This window comes from Ornithodoros turicata, chromosome 3 (assembly GCF_037126465.1).
Source record: "Ornithodoros turicata isolate Travis chromosome 3, ASM3712646v1, whole genome shotgun sequence".
NCBI classification, from domain to species: Eukaryota; Metazoa; Arthropoda; class Arachnida; order Ixodida; family Argasidae; genus Ornithodoros; species Ornithodoros turicata.
The window spans coordinates 88,003,128-88,021,481 of NC_088203.1; the positions used below are offsets into that span (position 1 = coordinate 88,003,128).

Consider the following 18,354-nt stretch of genomic DNA (forward strand, 5'->3'; position numbering starts at 1 on the left):
ATACCATAACGATGTACGTGGAGGCCTGGCGAAGCGTGAGGGACCACGGCGTACCGCGACCGGTACGGGGCGTCGAAGCCGAAGTTGCTGGGTCAGAGCGAGGAGATGGTGGCCTCCTATTACGTGCCCCCGGTGGAACGACGTGCTCGGGGACTGAGGAGTTGTGCCGTAGCGCCATCGACTGCTGTTTGCACTGGGTTTGGTGGTGGTGGTGGTGAGGTGGGCGAACTGAAGCCTGGTGGTGGTAGGCGCTGTTAAAATTCTGGTGTCGCGCACAACCTCACAATGTCAGAACATGAAACTGAGTCCGCCATCCAAGGCGCAAGACAGCGCAAGGCGGATGGCCCAGACGGGGTCTCCGATCAGGCTCTCAAGAACCTAGGCGAGGATAAGCTTGACGCTCTCCTTCACCTACTTAACAAAGTCTGGACCTCTGGATGCATACCACCTGACTGGAATAACGCTGGAGTGGTACCCACTCTAAATCTTTTTACACCTTAAAGGTCTATACCCATATGTGCAGGGCACGCACCTTTTAAGGTGTAGTTTAACACTGTCAACATTGTTAGGGTCTAGTCATGTGGAAGGGTGTAATCCTGAACGACGAATAACAAAATATGCAGAAAATGTTGTCAGCTGTTGTGGACCGCACCTTACGTGGCGAATTTCTCTATTCATTATCATTAACTTATTTGTTGTTGTTGTTGTTGTTGATGCGAAAAAAGTACTTTTTTCGCATCGAGCTACCAACACTTTCTGGGTATATGCCCAGGACCGTCTAGGAATAAAGTGTATTTGTATGTCATTTTGATAGTCACCAAATGAACATATCTATAAAACGTTTCACTGCATCTAAAGTATTCAGTAAAAGTTGCTCTGCTCATGCTGCATGTCTATAGGTAATTGGTGAACTCTAATGCGATCTGCTTTATGTATAAGAATGTTATGTTAAGGAAGTATATACGGCTATACATAGGCAACTCAAGGACAATCCAATTTACTTCAATGAGCTATATGAAAAATGGTATGCATGGCTTGTTATGTGCTCTGGTTTTTTATTTTTTTTTTTACTGAAAACTGATGGAACAAGAGAGGTGTCACTTAAACAGGTACTAGAATGTCACATGAAAAAAGCTTCTGTCAGAAGTGTCGCGCTTGATAGCTTTACAGTTTCAGCAAGTTGTGTAATTGTAAAAGACATTCCTGAAAATGTCTTGCCGGTATTTTTAGAGACCTTAAGAATATATGTTGTAAATTCTCAGATTCTTTTCATTGCCCTGTGTTTAACCATCGTTTAATACGATTGCAACTTGCATGTCCATGTGGTAACCAGAGTCCACTGTTTTGGAAAATTGGGAGAGCGTTTCACCTGACGTGCTGAACCTGCACAAACTCCCGGATGGCAGGCGCGTTATCAATCCATGTCATCCGCGTCTGTAGTGTGCCTTACTTATGTCAATTCATGTGACGCGCGCTCTGATTGCCTATGCTATTTCTTAACTGATGCCAAGCTCTGCTTAGTGTGCCTGAATTAATCCACGCCTGGCTGTTAATCATGGCATGTGTTTATTATTTCGTCATGTCGAGCGTTCTTCTAGTGTTTCGTAAGTAATTTTATGTAATGTGGAAAACCTGCCCACTTCATCGTCAAAATATAATTGTTGTTGTGGTTATGTAATGCGCTCATTTATAATGTTCCCCTGTCATGTCTGCAGTATATTCGATCTCCTTTCAGTGAACAAAGTAAACGTATGTTCAAGATTCAAACACACCCTAGAATACACCCTGTATCACACCCTCACCGAGATTTTCCAGAAAATGGTGTAATACACCATTCTTACACGCTGAAGAGCTCTCAAACATATTTTTGGGGTGCACAAAGGGTGTATTACTCCTGTGTACAGCCATTTTACACCCATTTTACACCTTTAGGGGTGTGAAAAGATTTAGAGTGGAAGGGGAGACCACCAAGCGTACGCCGTCAACCAGGGTGTCGAACCGAACGGAAACGCACACACTCACACGCGCGCGCACACACACACACACACACACACACTTTTTTAGCACTTTTTTTAACGACACCTTTCGCCGTCACAGCTTTACGCCGTCTAAAAGCATAGTGGGAGGTCTAGCGCACGCCGTTACAGCAGCAGTATTCGAGACAATTTTCTCGAAATGTGATTTCGTGAACCGAAACTCTTACCCAAGAGCATGTGCGCTGTCGGGGGATGGCCACAGTAAATAGACGGTTGAATGGTGCCAGCAAGACAGCACTTACACCTTCCCGCTGGGTGAATATTCCGGACAGTCGCAGTTCCCTTCCCTGCACTCACCTCGATAGAAACCCATAAGGGCTCTGTTGGTGTGCTCCATATCCTTCGGATGTAGCCCGTCACCGCATTGAAGTAGATTGTGTACCTACGACACGCAGGAACCTATTTCATTGAGACATATGCTATCTTCTGTTGCAATGCAAGCGGTACGCCGGCCCCCGAGCCGTTCTCGCCACAAGTCTCACTTCCCTAGGCCACAGGGAACTTTCCCTGGCGACGCTGCTGGGACCTGTCTGGCACTCCGGACAGTCGGCAGTCACCCGAGCCCTCCTGCGTTACCTGAAGGACACTGGGCTGCTCAGCAGCCTTTGAGCCACCCCATCGTCCCCTGCCACATTTTCTTTTCCTTTCTTGCTTCTTTTTTTCTCTTTTGGGAATAGCAAGTCGGCCTTGGCCTGTCTGACCTTTCCCCCTTTCCTTTATCTTTAATAAACATACCCCCTTCCCTTCTTCTTCACAATCTTCACCAACCACAAAAACTGAAATTTTCCTCACCTTCCAGACACGTCGAGATTGTGAGCGCTTTGAACGACCAAAAGTCACGCTTTCAGAACCCTCTCTCCACCAAGCTTCGCCGATAGTGTCAAAGGCGTCGCGTGCCGATGTCTCTCATTGTCTTTGGTGACGTGACTCTGAACCTCTGCTCGGCGATGCAGATTTCGAGGCTGATATTAAAAATTACGGCGAAAAATAGATTCACGCGGCATCTACGAGTCTCCAGGTTAAGAGTGTACATACGTACGAAATCCAGTGTGATGTACCACCTTGATACCGGGCTTACATTCGCACGCCGTCAGTGTGCCTACGCCGTTCGGTTTTTAGAGTTGTAAGTCTAGTTTTCCGAATCGTAAGACGGACTACAACCAACAAACCCACAGAACCACCTTCTATCGTATCATCCCTGCAATTTTCAAGTTTCCGTATGGCGCTCCTCCAGAGCATTTCTTGCATCTGTTAAATTCTTGAATCGAATGAACGAACACACCTTAGTTCTTTTAGACCTTCGCTTATTTTCCAGTGGCAGCTGTTAACGGGAAGATTTCAGGACCGCCGTGTCTGAGGCACAAAACCCCCTCGCCTATCCGAGCCACAGAGGAGGAAAGCAGAGAGTGCGCGTAGTCAGAGAGAGCGACAGCTTCTCGTGTAGCACAAGTCACTGGGTATGTGCACGAGCGACTTTATCTGGCGAGATGTCGACAAAGGAGAGCTAGGAGGAAAGCACGCGCCAACGAGACATCGCGCAAGAAATGCCAAAAGCATCCGAACGACGTCTCGAGTGACGGTGGAGAGGTTGCTCAAATGCGCTGCGGAGGACGGCGCTGAACGCAGCGCAGCTAGCAGATGCGATTTTCCTCCGAAGAAATTCTGTGGAGAGCGCACAGAATCTCTCTGCGGAGGAGGAGTGCATGGGAAGTAGGGTTGCCACCTGTTCCGATTTCATCCGAACAGTTCAAGGCTTGCGTTCGGTGTCCGGGTGAAGGCATAATCCCGACATAAATGTTCGGGAATTGCCCAAGTCGTAGTAAAAGCCTTACGACTTCGAGTTTTTCGTTTGCGTTATCGCCACCACAGATTGAACGGCAGCCAAAATGAGCAATCAAAGCTACGTTGATCCACCTGAAGATACACTAGAGAACCTATTATTAAGACCCTCTGTGCCCAATGTTCAGCTTTCAACACTCAAGAATTTGATACGGTCCTTCACAATCCACTTCGTCCAAGGCAAAACATGGAGGGCAGCGTGGCAGTAACAGCTCCCCACAGAACGCGTTGCTTGATATAGTTCACGCAGCACTGGGCATAATGCAAATGAAATTGGCAAGACCAATAACAATTCAACGTCATGCATCATGCATTCTGTCTGTCCAGAGCATATACAATTTACTGAAATATAAGGTTGCCATCCTAATCTACAGATTATGCAACGGCATGATCTCAGATCATCTTATTTCAATCACACATCTTCAAAAACCTTATTCGCTGCGGTGCGAACCTGATATGCTACAGGTACCTCAACCTCGAACGAATTACGGGATTCATTCAATGAGTTATTTCGGATCCAATGTCTGGAATTCATTGCCGTCTCATATACGGTCCCTAACCTCTTTTCCCCATTTTAAGTATCAGTTACGCAGTTTGTTACACTCCCAGCATAATACCCCATCATCAATGTAGATGTAACCATGTGATGAATTACATGATAACATATGATGTTTTGGTTAAAATTGTTTTTCTCAATAACTGTATAAGGCTCCTGTGCCCGCAAGGCTGCTCAATAACCTACCAGTTTGTTTATTGTCGGGTTACTCTCCCTGTGTTCTGTAGTAACTTATGAGTGTATTAGTTGTTGGGTAACTCCCCGTGTGTACTTTAGTTACTTATTAGTGTTTTAGTTGTCGGGTAACTCCCCATGTAGTGTTTTTTTAAGTCTTATATTGATTTAACAATATCTTAATCACAACTAAACTGTATCTTTTAGCTGTTAGTTCTTGGACTGTGCTGGGACTGTACTACAGGGCTTGCCCTCACAGTCCCGCTTTCTGTACATTTTACAATACTGACTAAATAAAGATTACGATTACGATTACGATTCCAGCCGACCAATCAGGGGCCTTACTGCTTGTCTCGCCTTTCAGCGTGACAAGGCTGCCATCGGCTTCTACGGTCTTCCGATTGACGCGCAGTTATTTGTAGTTTGAAATAACCAAGGCAACGTTTGGCTAAAAAAGAAAACACTTTCATAAATCGTATGCATTCAAAGCTACGTACACAAAGGCCACTGTGTTGCGCTTGCACCCCCACCCCATCCCGCCCCCGTTGTTCGCTATTGGGCGACGGGAAAGGTGGCAACCCTAATGAGACGACGTGACGTTGATCACGTGCACCCAACAAACTATGACACCGCCCCTGTCTTACTCGCGTCTCTGCCGAGATCTCGCCCCAAAGAGTCGCTCATGCGGGCACCCGGTCAATTGAATTATGGCGGCTGAAGTCACCAGTTAGAGACGCTACCAATTCCACCGTGCGAGCTACCCTTACTTCAACGTACCAGACTACGCTAATAAACATGTGGACACGCGGTGGTGGTGGTGGTGGTGATGTTGAAAGGGCTTGCCGTTGTCGGCCTCACGTATGTGGGCAACGTCACGACTGACGCCCTGGGGAAATGTGCGTCCTGGGCCGACTTCTAGGGGAACTGTGCCGACATATGTCTGAAAGCGTCTGAGGAAAACCCAGGAAAAACCCCAGACAGCACAGCCGGCACCGGGATTCGAACCCGGGTACCATGTGGACACGCATTCACCCCTAACACATTCTCTCTTCCATTGTTGTTCGAGTTTTGAGAGTGAGTGTGTGTCCCCGTGTTTGCTAGCGTGCCTTGGTACGTTGAAGAGAGGGAAGTTAGACCGACCCAAACGGTGCGTATTCCAGGGCGCAACACTTAAAGTGTAAAATTCCACGCACATATTCCGTTTTCTGTGCCTGAAACAGAGCGTCAAGAGGGTGGTGGTGATGGTGAAAGGGCGCACCGTTGTCGGCCTCACAGAGGCGGGCAGCGTTACGACTAACGCCCTGGGGGAATGTGCGTCCTGGCCCGACTTCTAAGGAAACTGTGCCGACATATGTCTGAAAGCGTCGGAGGAAAACCCAAGAAAAACCCCCAGACAGCACAGCCGGCAGCGGATTCGAACCTGGGTACCTCCCAGTCTCGACGTGACATGGTCAGCACGGCAGCATGGCCAGCACATCAAGAGGGTTCTGGCAAGAGTGACTCATGCGCAGTAGCCAGTCAACAACAAGAACAACTTTATTGAGCCAGTCAAACCGAAAACCGGCTGAGGAGCAGTCCGCAGCTGAGGAAGCAGAAGTGTCGCCAGACAGAGGGTTCGCAGTTTTCGGCGTTCACGCAGTGCTATAGAGTCACTGTACCAGGGTAGAGTCACCCCCATCTGACGACGCGCAACTACATCTGCATGGATTTCGTGATGACCAGACTAAACATGGTCTCGCCACATCAACATCATCAGCAATCACTTCGCAGACGATAAAGTATGCTCACCGTAGATAAAGTCATCATACCTACTGTGTAAATAGAGCGGTGCCGGTATATCGCACACATCTCGTAAGCATTTGAGGCGCCTTGTCCTCCCTTCTTGCAATGAGGATCGTACGCACTGCCGTGCAAGAAATAAAGAAACCAGTTTGAAACGTGTCGAAAACTGTGTCCGGTGTCTTTAATAACCTTTCCGCAAACATATCACACACATTTTACAAACAAATTTGCAGACCGTCACGGAAGTGTTGCGACATTTAGCGGCAATGTCACGTTTCGTCAGCGTCAGTAATGCCCCTGTCACACGGCACTTTCAATGCGGATTGAATCCGATCCGCATTGAGTATCTCAAGAGAGCTCGGTGCGCAAGGCTGCTACACGGTCCAACTCGATCCGTTTTGAACGGTTGGCTTGTCGAGAGGCGGCTAACAGCCCCGAGGCATGCAGTACGGTGGGATTGACAAATATGTTCCTAACAAGTCGAGAATAACCGCGTCCGCTTCCGCATAGTGTTGTTTACCCTTTTCGGGTGACGTGGTGTGATAAAGGTCGAGATTAAACAAATTAGCAAACGCAGTCACCCGTCATACTTAGACTAAAACCATCACCGTGAAATTCCATGGACTTGTACAGAAACATTTGTCGATTAATGTATGTTTTTTTTTTTTTTACTACTACAAATTCGCTGAGTTCGAGGATGCCAATGGCGGTCTTCAAGCCGTCTCGAGAATTTCAATCCCGTTTAACAAACTGGATCGGGTTAAGCAGGATCCGAGTTCGATCCTGCTCGAACGTGTCCGTGTAGCAGCGCCGGATCCGCATTGAGTTCGACGAGCAGTGGCTCAATGCGGATAGAAAGTGACCATGTGACAGGGGTATAAATGTCACTAACAGCTGCATCTGAAAATCGCAGCACCTTCCGTGATCGTCTGCATTTTTTTTTTTAATCTGATGTCCGATTTGCTGCTGCGCCAACCAATGGCGGGTCGAATAAAATGCTAGAAACCACGCCGTGACCTTGACTAAAGTTCTCTCCTACAGCTGCCGCTGTAAGAGAAAAAGGACTTACGGTTCTGGTGACGACTGAAACCGGACTTCTGTTGTCTGCCTCACTCATTTAGGCGGCGTCAATCACCATCCAGGATATTGGACGAGCAAAACCGCGAGAGCATAATGAGATCCCCAAACCGCTGCTATATGTGGGTCTATGAAAGAATGTCGCAGACCCATTATTGAGCATGGTGATGTCCATATCTTCTACGAGCTTTTCGAAGAACTTTCCGCGCCCGTTGGTATGCTCGCTTTCCCAGAGTCCGCTATGCGCATTAAAATCTCCGCGGACAATGTACGGCTCTGGTAGCGTTGCAAACGGGTCCAGGAATTGCTGCTCAGTGATTGCAACACAGGGCGCAGCGTATAGCAGCTTACCAGGGTTATGTTGCGGGATCCCAGAAGAACAGAGCATACGACGTACTCATCCGTGGACGTTTCGATCAGGTCATGCGCAATGTCCCTCCGTATGCAAAGCATCACATAACCGTGACCCACGGAGCGTTGAGACTGATGAATAACATAGTTCGAGATACGCACACTGTCAGGCACTCTTGCTTCGTTCAACGCTACCACCGGAAAGGCATGACGTTGCACAAAATTTCTGAAGTCCCCAGTTTATAGCGAAGCCCATTCCAGTACCACTGAAGAACCGTTGTTTGATGATGCGTCCGATGATTTTCAGAAATTTCCCCCACCGTAGGTGAGTACTGTCTTATGCTTGACGGTTAACTGGACAATGCTCAAGTAATGAAGCAGGAATTGTAGCTCTCCCAAGTGAGAAGCCAACGCTTCTGTTATGTTATCTATACCAATCGCTCGCACCGATCAAGTTGATAGACAACCACTATGACTGAATAACAGAATAATCTAAAATCATCGCCAATGCCAATTCTCTATTCAGAACACGTACCTTTTCAAGAGATCGTGTAAGCGTTATCTAAAGCTATGGACAACGATGGTATCGAGAAGACTGTGACAAAGTAACACGCACAATATCTCCCATTAACTAGACAACGTCAGTTGTCGACAAATATGTGTGTTGTTGTCTCGTAACCTACCAATAGTTCTCACGATTGTAAAAGGCCGGCATTGGAGAGAGTTTCGAATGCGTTCCATACCCGGCTGTATCGCAGAGTCCTTCACTAAAGTACTGTACCGTATCTTTCAGCCACAATATTTGCGTTAAAGCACCCTACGGGAAGTATCCGTGTGCTCGCAGTCCACACATACAGGTTCAAAAATGCCAGACAGCGATATACCGAAGGCATCGCACAATATGGATCTTGGTGCTACTCTTGAGGAAGGGGTGAAGTGTTTGCAATGCGTGCATTAAGTAGGCGCCTTGTGAATGAACGGTTGGCTTGTCGAGAGGCGGCTAACAGCCCCGAGGCATGCAGTACGGTGGGATTGACAAATATGTTCCTAACAAGTCGAGAATAACCGCGTCCGCTTCCGCATAGTGTTGTTTACCCTTTTCGGGTGACGTGGTGTGATAAAGGTCGAGATTAAACAAATTAGCAAACGCAGTCACCCGTCATACTTAGACTAAAACCATCACCGTGAAATTCCATGGACTTGTACAGAAACATTTGTCGATTAATGTATGTTTTTTTTTTTTACTACTACAAATTCGCTGAGTTCGAGGATGCCAATGGCGGTCTTCAAGCCGTCTCGAGAATTTCAATCCCGTTTAACAAACTGGATCGGGTTAAGCAGGATCCGAGTTCGATCCTGCTCGAACGTGTCCGTGTAGCAGCGCCGGATCCGCGCCCAGGACTGTGAATGTTTCATATTCTACGCGCTTAACTCGATTAACTTAATTTTTTTGCTCTTCCGTCTCATCTGGGCGCACGGGATCTGACGATAACCATTTTTCGGCTCGAGACATTTCACTCGATGCATTTCCTTCTGGGCGCAAGCGACCTGCGACACACCAACACTCCGACATTCTGAAGCGTACTCTCGGAAAGAAAATACCGACTTACGATGTTACAGAGCTCTCCCATTCCGGGAAACTCGTTTTGTTGTTGCTTATTTAAACTGTCACCATGACTCCCGGTCACTAGGAAACTTCCATACCCATATCGGCTATTGTTCGCGGGTCATGCGGAGCTTTAAATCTCCGCCCCGACGGTCACCTTCAATCGGAATTACTCCTATAGAGTATATATTGAAAATCCTATCGTTAACATTAATCTTTGGTGTTCCGAAAAGGTCTTGTCACAGCTACCGTTATTAATTTCCTTATTCTGTCTTTCTTTTTTCAAGAACCTGGACCACATCTATGTAGATTAGGTGTGCAAGTACGTTGATTTCGTCTACGGCATACACCACTTCATGTACGTGAGTCTTCGCTTTACTTTTTCTTTTTTTACGTGTATACGTCCTATAATGGGGATGGCAGTTTGAAGTTTGAAGTTATAACTTATAAAACATAAGCCGCGCACAGTACAGTTGAGTTGCGTATACGCATACGAAGGCACGAGTTTACGCGTCTGCCAATAAGAACGGTTGTCGAAAATATTCAACGTGGCGACCGCAATATCGATGTCGATGCGTGCAATAGAACAGCGATAGTTAATCCTGTCAGGGCGTAGGCGTATCTCGATGGCGTAGGCCTTTCCATCTCTACCGAAAAATCCAGTGTCATGATCCTCAACAGAAAGCATCGCCGGACAGTGGGAATCAAGCTTCGAGGACACAGCTTCCTCTAGTCCAGACGCAACGCTTCCTGGGGATCACCGTGGACGAGAAGTTCACCCGGAGTCCCCAGATTGCAATCATCAAGTCATCCATCGGGTCTTTCTAGAACGCTCTGAAGCGCCTCCATTGACTAGGGGTGCTCATCCAGAGGACTAACCACGCTACACAACTCATTTGTGCTCTCCCGTTATCTGCTTAATGTACAGGGTGGGTGCAGATAAAGTAGCCCCACATTTTCGCGCATAGCGCGTTCCCTGCATACCGTATGAACTTCCGGCGGCGCAAGACGGTGCATTTATGCGGTGCAAATCGAGAAAAAAAAACGTGGTAACCAAACTTTGCGCAATAAAATCGTTAGCAACGCGAACTTCGCTCCGTGTATTTCCAATGGGACATGGCAGTGGAGCACAGTTGCAGCGCCCTACCGCTGGGGGTGCCACTCACGCATAAACAACACGAGATCTGGTACGCCTAGCGGTAGTTAGACGCAACTGTGCCGTGAGCGCCATATTGACTTTTGCATTGGAAAATCGGGATGCACGGAGAGCAACGTTTGCATGGATAACTTTTTTGTTACGTGGAGTTTGGTTACTACGATTTTCTTGTCCGTTTTCATCGGACAAGACCCACCCTGTAGTCTGCGTAGTATTGCTGCTTACTGAGTGGGCAGACACTTTGTCACGGGCTTTCTCCAACCTTTTCTTTCCCTCATGCGCAGAGACACACTTGCATAGAGTATATGTGGTTATAAACAAAGGCCACTTGTCGTGGTTGTCGGCGAACCTTTTGAGTAGTATTGGAGAAAAAAAGCTGCTCCTTTATTTGACCACTGAAGCAACTTCGGAAACTAGAAAGAGGGCAGTGCCGGCATTGTTCTTTAATCCACCAGTCTATAGTACATATTTGCCGAGGTGTCAGTGGCAGATTTTGTCCTGATCTAGGGCTTAATCTTTTAGGCTTAAACCCCCTGCTTTCCTTCGGGGCTGCAATTTAGGCAAGTTCACGCTTATTTAGCTGCGCCACACGCGCAGTTCTCGAGATGCACGAGACACTGGTCTAAGCCTTGTCCATTCCTACGAAGAAAGCAAGAAGGCAAGATCCGATAATACGATTTATGCGCGCAACCCCTCGATTTGACTCACTAAAGGATGAGCTCATAAATAAGGAAGGAAAAGAAAATGTCTTTGTTGTGTCAAAGAGATTTTGTTCTGCCCGGTCTTCCTTTACCCTGGCCTTCAAAGATAAGAAGGAAGACAATGGCATCATAAAAGCTTGAATGCAAATATTTAAAGTTTCGTTAATGAAAGAGCCATGCATAATGATCACCATGCTAGGCTTTTCATTATTAGTCTGAGATTATAATAGATCGTGGCAACTTAACGTGCTATATAGAAACTGTGCGACAAACTGGTGGCGCCGCGATGCGGCCTCCGGAGAACGTGTACCTTGCGTGACAGCCTTCGGGTAGCCAGCTCTCTTTACATGTGAAGTGCAAGCGTTTTTCGCCTTTTTTTTTTTTGTCACACTAGAACTGTTGCGCCGCTAACTGTACAAACACCTAAAGGAACTGTTCACAATAGGGACCAGATGTTTCATTTCTAGTGATATGTTTCCAATACCACCGAGGGCAGTAGACTCGCAGCGCGCAGCGTTCGTGACGTGCGTTCGGCCATTGCCTTAGGGGTGCACAACATGAACGAATGTATTCTATTTCTTTTGTTCTAGTTTCGATGAAACTGAATGAGGACCTGCAAAATGATCAATGATTTACAGTTGCCGGTGAAACGCCGCTGGATACTGTATCACCGTCAATGCTCCGAGCAAACCGCAACTTTATTTGGAGGGATAATGAATGGGGTGTTGCATCGCCAGAGTCCAGAGGCGATATCGCTCCCGGTAATTTGGTTGACGGGTCTCACAGTAAGAACGGAAATTCTATGTTGTCCAAAAAGTTTAGTATTTCCATCACGCACAACCGTCGCGCTGCAAGCCCATGGCGGTAGCCGAGATAAAAACTCATATATATAAATAATTTCTTCTTTGATGATCTCTTTAGCGTTATTGTTTCTGAATATACTGGAAAAACTGCATCACAAGTTTGGACATAGAATAGAATGGAAATAGAAAGAAAAACAAAACGGACAATATCTCGTGATCACACCTGTTTATTTGTATGGATAAAGCGGACGCACGACGTAGATTTCAGTAACGAAGCTACGTGCGCAGTGATGTACAGGTCTCGACAAAAGTTTACGGAACACGCGAGCGGTGTATTTTCTCCTCGGTACGACACCCTAGCGGCAAGCGGAAGCTTGCGAAATCAGGCCAGTTCACTGCCTCAGAGGGGTGGACGACTGCGCTCTTAGCGACACACAGCGGTAGTTTCGGTATGATTACTGTTGTATGTGCCCGCGAAGTGAGTTGGACGTAAGTGTTGTGCTCGTCAACTCGTGACTCACGTCAGTTGTTTATCAATTAATCAATTATCAATGTCAGCGTCAATTGTTTATCAGCTCGTCACGCGTCGTCCATAATAAAGCAACTGTTTACCAGATACCTTTCTCTTGTCCACATATCATGGCTTTCCAATAAAAGCAATACACCGTAAAGTTTTGCCACTATGATTCATCCTTGTTATCACGATGATAGCGGCGAGCTCCATGTCTCAACAATCGGTGAATCACGTGTTGTTGGCGAGCACAACAGTAAAATCCAACTCACTTTGCGGGCACATACAACAGTAGTCATACCGAAACTACAGCTGTGTGTCGCTAAGAGCACAGTCGTCCACCCCTCTGAGGCAGTGAACTGGCCTGATTTCGCCAGCTTCCGCTTGCCGCTAGGGTGTCGTACCGAGGAGAAAATGCACCGCTCGCGTGTTCCGTAAACTTTTGTCGGGACCTGTACCAAAAGGACGAAAGGAATATGAGTCTCAGTCAAAAACATGATGTCGCAAGTGGCTTGAGTCAGACAAATGTACCTAGTCTTTGCTAGCAAGCTAGGATTTAGTGAGACATCAAATAAGCATCCTCTCGATGTATCACTTACAGGTGCTTTGACACAGACAGACGCGAGTGGCTGTATCTCCTTCCGCACTGTTAGACATACATTATAAATATGGTGGTTGCTTCTGTGTAGCTTGTTTCCCTTCTCTGCGTTCGTGCGTTCACAAAAGCGTGCGCTCCTGAAAGGTTCCACATTATTCGCACTTCGCAAACCAGCCCTTCTAATGACGGCGGTCGCCACGCAAACGTACGGTTCCACTTGAGAATGCATAGAACGGGCGGTGTGGTATCACCTCGGATTCTCGCGAGCGCACCGCTGGCGTGACGAAGCAGCGCCCCCCCCCCCCTATTTATGTGTCGCATGGTCCTCATAAGCACCAAGGTACTGTACGTGTTTCTTGCAAAAGAAAGGAGCGACAATATCGCAGCTGTTTTCTGTTTGTTTGTTTTGTGTGCGCGTGTTATTTTAGTTTTTGTGCATGGAAACCATTTCGTGTAAACGCTTTTTGAAATGGACCTTTTTCACTTACGCGTCCCATCCTTGCGGCTCTCGAGCGAATCACGCTCGGCGCGCGTCAGAATTAACCAATCCTCATGGGTGGCACGAAGGGCCAAAATCAGTCCGGAGTGGGACCGACGAGCTCGCGCCGTTCGTGCGGTCTCCCCACCGGTCCACACTTCTGTCGTGTCCATATTGATCCATCTAGTGAAGACGGAGGTAACCCTCTCCGGCGCCTCAAGGTCGCACGCATACGCATAGGCTATGGTGAAAAAGGTGAATTGAAAGCGTTCCTTTTGAAAGCTAATTATTTTACGAAAAGTCTAGCGCTCGCAAGTGAATAAGATGAGTATTTAAAGAGATTGAAACAATTAAAATGTTTTATTTTTCTAAACAACAAGCTTACGGACGGAGTCCGTCCTTCATCAGGTGTGATCACCTGACGAAGGACGGACTCCGTTCGTAAGCTTGTTGTTTAGAAAAGTACATTATTGGAATGTTTCAATCTCTTTAAATACTTACTAATTATTTTGGTACACTGCAAGATAACATTGAAGCTCGTTGCAAAGCTGAAAGCTCAAAATGTCGGTCGCTGGCTTAGAAGAGCATTGGGATCCAGAATTCCTGTCTAAAACAAGGTAAAAAATAATACTGCAGTGGAAATAACGCTGGCAATATCAAAGGAAGAAACAAATGCTGCCGCTTCATTGCACTAAGAGCCTAATCGCAGCAAAAAATGTAATTCGTTGCTTGCGATCCTTGGTATGCGCTAATTGATTAGTTCATTCATTTACGTGAACGTATGCAAAAGCGCTCAAGCTCGTCATTGAAATGAGCCTACTCCCCCAGCTCTCTTCGCAGCAAGGGGCGAACAGCCAACCATATCTTGGGTGGCATCAGAATAAGCTAATGCCGCGGGATATCTGGCATGAGTGATTGAAGAAATTATTCAATCGACTAGGAAGATGAAGCTACCAATCCCATATAGGATGCGGATGCTGGGCAATACATCTCTCAGTGGATGCGAGGCCACTGCGGCATACCCTGGCATGACGCAGCCGGTGCTGTGGCGCGTATAGTATAGAAACGTTCTGTTCGCATACAGACTTCAATATGTCTGACTCGGAGCGTAACCGAACAGCAGACCTTTGGTGACCTCTAACGTCCTTGGTTCCACGATCATGATCATGATGCTGATGACGATGCTGTCATATTAAATCGGAGTAGGATGTAACTCCTCGGCGGGGGGGGGGGGGGCAAGTGCCTTCTCAGCAAATCTCCATTCTCTCCTGAATTACCCTTCTGCGTATACGCTCATACCCACCCTTGCCACACAAAGTTGTCACATGTTGGATATGTTAGCCACATTGTGCTAACGCTTCCAGCCAGGATACGCTCATTCACTCACTGTACGTTCTGAAGAAGCAAATAAAAGAAGAAAGACACTGAAGAATATGTCTCACTTTTGGCCTCGTTTCACATTTATTTTCGCGCTAAGCTTAAACTACGCATATGTATTACACCGCTATACATACGAGAGATACACATGCTGTGCCAAGGTTCCAATTACACTTCAGAGGCCCGGTTTCACCGATATCGACGAAAGTCAGCGCTTATCTGAGACCTCCTAACGGAGTTCTGTACCACGCCCACCGCTAGCTTGAGAATCAGAAACGGAGCGTTCACAATGCCAAGCTTGCCTAAGGGGTTTTCCTAGGTTAGGAAGCGTAAAGCGGCCGCGTTGTTTGCTACAGGCACTAGAGAGTTTTAGGAAACCGCTGGGGATAACGTGGCTTGCGTCTAAACCGTATCAACCGGAACCCATCAGTGGACAAGATTCTGAGTCACACACGACAAACATATCAAATTATATGCTGGCGGCAACAAAATGATGGTGTGTACTTTATGCTGCATGCTGACTCTTTGTAGACATAAAAAGTTACAGGACGGTTACCACTCGTGTAAAGCGAAATTCAGCGTCGATCGTGTGGTGAAATGAAGCTGGATGAAAGTGTGTAGACAAATTTATTTAAGGATCATGAGTATTGATTCATGGTCGCTGAAATGGTTGGCGAGGTGAATGGTGTCCTGAACGAAGGGGCTGTTCTGGAACACCAAGTCTATGCATGAGCCATGTCTATAGTTGTGGGTTGGCGGATGTCGGTGCACAGCGTAAGGTGCAGCGCAACGGCGGCGGCGGCGGTATCTTGTCTATGGCCATGGCTAGCACCAGCCTGGTTTGCTCGAGCCTCTGACTTCTGCCACACAAGACGTTTGCACTTCCTATCTCTCTCTCTCGCCGCTTGGCCGGCGCTTGGCCTGGGCGGCGGTCACTTGTTCAGATGTTTTAACGGCCTTGGGGCGACTCATCCTAGTGGTGGCAGGAGCCCTGCACACAGGGTTTTAAAGAGCGTGAATGGGTCCTCGCGTTTTCGGGCTCCTATCGGTGTACGCATTCGGCTATGTACTGAAAATTCGATGATACCACTGATAGCGGTTGTAAACCGATCCGGTTTTCCTCCTTACCCCCCCCCCCCACACACACACACACGTCGCCGCCGACGCGATTTCGGGAAAGTCTGCACTGTACAGCTGACGTTCTAAAAGCGACGTACTGTGGTTTTTAATCTCACTTTCCATCGATAGCAGTTGGCGGGATTCTCCTGCTTACTCCCAGCGCTGAGCGCACATGCGATAAGAGTTTTCTGCAGACATGCGAATGCCGGCGACGACGACGCGATGTCGGGAAACTCTACACTATACAGCTCACGCTGTTATAGTACCTACGTGCCTTTCCCCCGTTTTTTCCCCTTTCGTCTAATAAATATACCCCCCCCTTACGTAGTCGATAGATACATTGGGGAACGAGATGCCGGAACGACGAGGGTACAGGAGCGAAAAAATTGCGCAGGTCTTTTCGTTACTTCTATTAGGTAACGGTTGTGGTATCGCGTTACACAATGTCGGTAATGAACGCAACATTGCTTACAGTGTAAGTAGCGCAACATTTAAACGCAGAGTGACTTCTACTCATGGGAATAGAAGGCTCAACGTTACACTCCACAGGGGTAATTTCACCAGCAAAAGCTTTACAGCATGTAAAAAAAAAATAATAATAATAACGCATTCGGAACGAGATTACTCAAATTAAAATCATGGTCTTTCTTGTGTGACGCAGCAGTCATCCCCATCCAACTAGTAAGAACAACAAAACCATTCGGATGAAACAGAGAAACATTTTCAGAAAAAAACGACGAGGACACGTCCAAACTGCATGAAACGCACACAAACAGAAAATGCGCCGGAGGTGCATGAATAATTCCTGCTATCAAACTCAACTGTCCGCGGAAACTGACAGGAACCATTCCGAGAACTCCGGCTTCGTTTCCTTCGAATTTTATTCCGCATCATAAAACCCTTTACACGTGCCGACCTCTTCCAAGAAAAACAGGACGCATAACGAATTGTGTTTCACCGAGCAAAAAAGCAAAGGGAACGTCTGGCCATCGCCGCCGTGCGCTAAAAAGGGTTCCCCTTCTGTCAGATAAACGTGGGTGTCAGGTTGTCCAAGTGACAAGAGGGTGGAGCCCCATTAAGCACAAGGGATCGGAAAGAGCGGGCGCCTGTTCGGCCACCGATAAGACGCCGCTCACTGTCACCCGCGAGCGATAAAATGAAAACTGCGGCCGAGTGTGAAATTGTCAGGTCACTTTGAAAGGACGACCCACACAGCCACAACAATTTCGTGGACGCATTGTTAGGAAGCCAGCGCTATCTCACGGAAGCACCGTGTTCACGCGGGAAAGATATATAGGTGTAAACGAGGCTGGCGGGTCATCAAAGGAAATATAAGAAGAGGAATAGTGCGCGGCCACTATTCCTCACAAAAGGAATAGTGCGGTGGATTTTCGTTTCCTTTCACATACGAGACATCGGTCATTGTGGTCTAAAGGGCCTAAGAATTGATGGCAGACGTCCCCAAAAGAGATGGAGACATCTTTTTTCTTAGTTTCCCTGCATGACGGGTCTTGGTGAAGATAGGTACGACGTATAACACCAATAGGCCATTTGAAAAAGTTGCAGGGAGCAGCGCGCGCCCTTGCAGGGCGTGCCGGGAAATGCTGTGCAAAACGACAGCGATTTGCTATCGTCTCCGATCGTCGTCGTCGTCGTCGTACTGGCGCATGCGCCGTCGCTGTGGTTTTGCACAGCATTTCCCGGCATGCGCGCTGCTCCCTAGAACTTTTGCAAATGGCCTATATGCGAAAGCCTGGAAAGCGTCAAGAACCTTGGCAACGCTACTTTACTTTTGTACTAGCAGATACAGTGCACGAACTTCGTGAAAAGTACGCTATTCTTCAACTGTTTTTGTGGAAACATGCCGAAACCGATTTCAGTTCCGCAGTCGGAAGAGTTATGCGTGACGGCGGCTCCCACTGCTATAGTCTTCGCTACTTTTTCAGCAGCGGGCTCTGTGCTGTTAATATCGTAGCGGAAAAAAAAAAGACAATTTACGTTGGAAATTTGGTCAATGCCATCCTTTTCACCGCTAGCGCTACATTCCGAAAACATGAAAACGTATAAGGATGAGGATAAAAAAAGGGAGACATGGCGGCGAGAGAGGCCTGTTATGTGCTCTTTTTTTTTCCTACGTTCCACGTGTATAGTCGTCTTCTTCAATTTGTAGTTCACATAAGATACGTCACC

At 47.3% G+C, this 18,354-nt stretch overlaps 1 long non-coding RNA gene across 1 annotated transcript in view; it reads left to right on the forward strand.

Annotated features, from left to right (window-relative positions):
• LOC135387441 (uncharacterized) overlaps window positions 1–9,780 on the forward strand; it is a 175,698-nt gene extending 165,918 nt beyond the window's left edge. Inside the window, exon 3 of the long non-coding RNA XR_010421114.1 lies at window positions 9,709–9,780. This is a non-coding gene — a long non-coding RNA (uncharacterized LOC135387441). The remainder of the gene's footprint in view (window positions 1–9,708) is intronic.
• Window positions 9,781–18,354: the final 8,574 nt, after the last annotated feature.